Consider the following 1,906-nt stretch of genomic DNA (forward strand, 5'->3'; position numbering starts at 1 on the left):
GGCAACTGTGCACTCCACACCCCAGAGGCCCCTGGAAGCAGGAGCGTCACGCCGCCGGGATTGTGGACTGCAAACCCCAGGGACCGAGGCAGCCGGAACAGGACGCGAACGCTCGCCATGCCGCCCCGTGCCCCACAGCCCGGCTGCAGCGCCCGCGCCTCGCCTCCCCCCGCACCCCCGCCTGCGATTCCGGCACCCGCCGCAAGCACCAGCCCAGCTGCTCCCCGCGGCCATCCCTGCAGCGCCCACCCGGCAGACGGACGCGGTCACTGTCTGCACTGAGCCCCCATCATGCCCCGGGCCGGGCATGGCGCCCGCACTACGACTCCCATCATGCCCCGGGCCGGGCCTGGCGCACGCACTACGACTCCCATCATGCCCCGGGCCGGGCCTGGCGCACGCACTACGACTCCCATCATGCCCCGCTGCTACACCTCCCATCATGCCCCGGTGCTGCAGTTCCCATCATGCCCCGGGCCGGGCCTGGCGCACGCACTACGACTCCCATCATGCCCCGCTGCTACAGCTCTCATCATGCCCCGGGCTGGGGCTGACGCCCACACTACGACGCCCAACATGCCCCGGGCCGGTCTCGCAGGTGCAGCTCCCGTCACGCCCCAGGCGTGCCATCATGCCATCATGATGCATGATGCATCATGCACTACTCCAAGTACCATCATGCCCCGGGCCGGGCCCAGCGCCCGCACTACGACGCCTATCATGCCCCGGTGCTACAGCTCCCATCATGCCCCGGACGGGCCAGACGCCCGCACTATGACGCCCATCATGCCCCGGGCCGGCCTCGCAGATGAAGCTCCCGTCATGCCCCAGGCCGTGCCGACCCTCGTACTACAGCTCCCATCATGCCCCGGACCGGGCCCAGCGTCCACACTACGACTCCCATCATGCCCCGGTGCTACAGCTCCCATCATGCGCCGGGCTAGGCCTGACACCTGCACTACGACTCCCATCATGCCCCGGGCCGGTCTCGCAGGTGCAGCTCCCGTCACGCCCCAGGCTGGGCCGAGCATCGTACTACAGCTCCCATCATGCCCCGGACGGGCCTGACGCCCGGACTACGACGCCCATCATGCCCCGGACAGGGCCTGGCGCCTGCACTACAACTCCCATCATGCCCCCGTGCTACAGCTCCCATCATGCCCCGGGCCGACCGTCGTACTACAGCTCCCATCATGCCCCGGGCCGGCCTCGCAGGTGCAGCTCCCGTCACGCCCCAGGCCGGGCCAAGCCATGATGGGAGTCGTAGTGCGGGCGCCAGGCCCGGCCCGCAGGTGCGGGTCCCGTCATGCCCCAGGCCGGCCCGGGGCATGATGGGAGTCGTAGTGCGGGCGCCAGGCCCGGCCCGCAGGTGCGGGTCCCGTCATGCCCCAGGCCGGCCCGGGGCATGATGGGAGTCGTAGTGCGGGCGCCAGGCCCGGCCCGCAGGTGCGGGTCCCGTCATGCCCCAGGCCGGCCCGGGGCATGATGGGAGTCGTAGTGCGGGCGTCAGGCGCGGCCCCGGGCCGGCCTCGCAGTTGCGGCTCCCCGTCACGCCGCAGGCTGGGCCTAGCCTTGTACTACAGCTCCCGTCATGCCCCAGGCCGGGCCTGGCGCCGGGGCATGATGGGAACTGTAGTACGAGGCCCGGCCCGGGGCATGATGGGAGTCGTAGTGCAGGCGTCAGGCCTGGCCTGGCGCATGATGGGAGCTGTAGTACAGAGCTCGGCCCGGCCTGGGGCGTAACGGGGAGCCGCAACTGCGAGGCCAGCCCGGGGCATGATGGGAGCTGTAGCACCGGCGCATGATGGGAGCTGCAAGTGCGAGGCCGGCCCGGGGCATGATGGGAGTCGTAGTGCGGGCGTCAGGCCTGGCCTGGCGCATGATGGGAGCTGTAGTACAGAGCTCG

General features: G+C 70.9%; 1 long non-coding RNA gene across 2 annotated transcripts in view; it reads right to left on the reverse strand.

Annotated features, from left to right (window-relative positions):
- LOC102387134 overlaps positions 1 to 319 on the reverse strand; it is a 1,569-nt gene extending 1,250 nt beyond the window's left edge. The window contains exon 1 of one of the 2 annotated variants that reach the window (XR_001357708.2): positions 21 to 319. This is a non-coding gene — a long non-coding RNA (uncharacterized LOC102387134). The remainder of the gene's footprint in view (positions 1 to 20) is intronic. The other variant, XR_003093240.1, reaches the window with a different exon arrangement.
- Positions 320 to 1,906: the final 1,587 nt, after the last annotated feature.

Source organism: Alligator sinensis, unplaced genomic scaffold (assembly GCF_000455745.1).
Source record: "Alligator sinensis unplaced genomic scaffold, ASM45574v1 scaffold628_2, whole genome shotgun sequence".
Taxonomy (NCBI): Eukaryota; Metazoa; Chordata; order Crocodylia; family Alligatoridae; genus Alligator; species Alligator sinensis.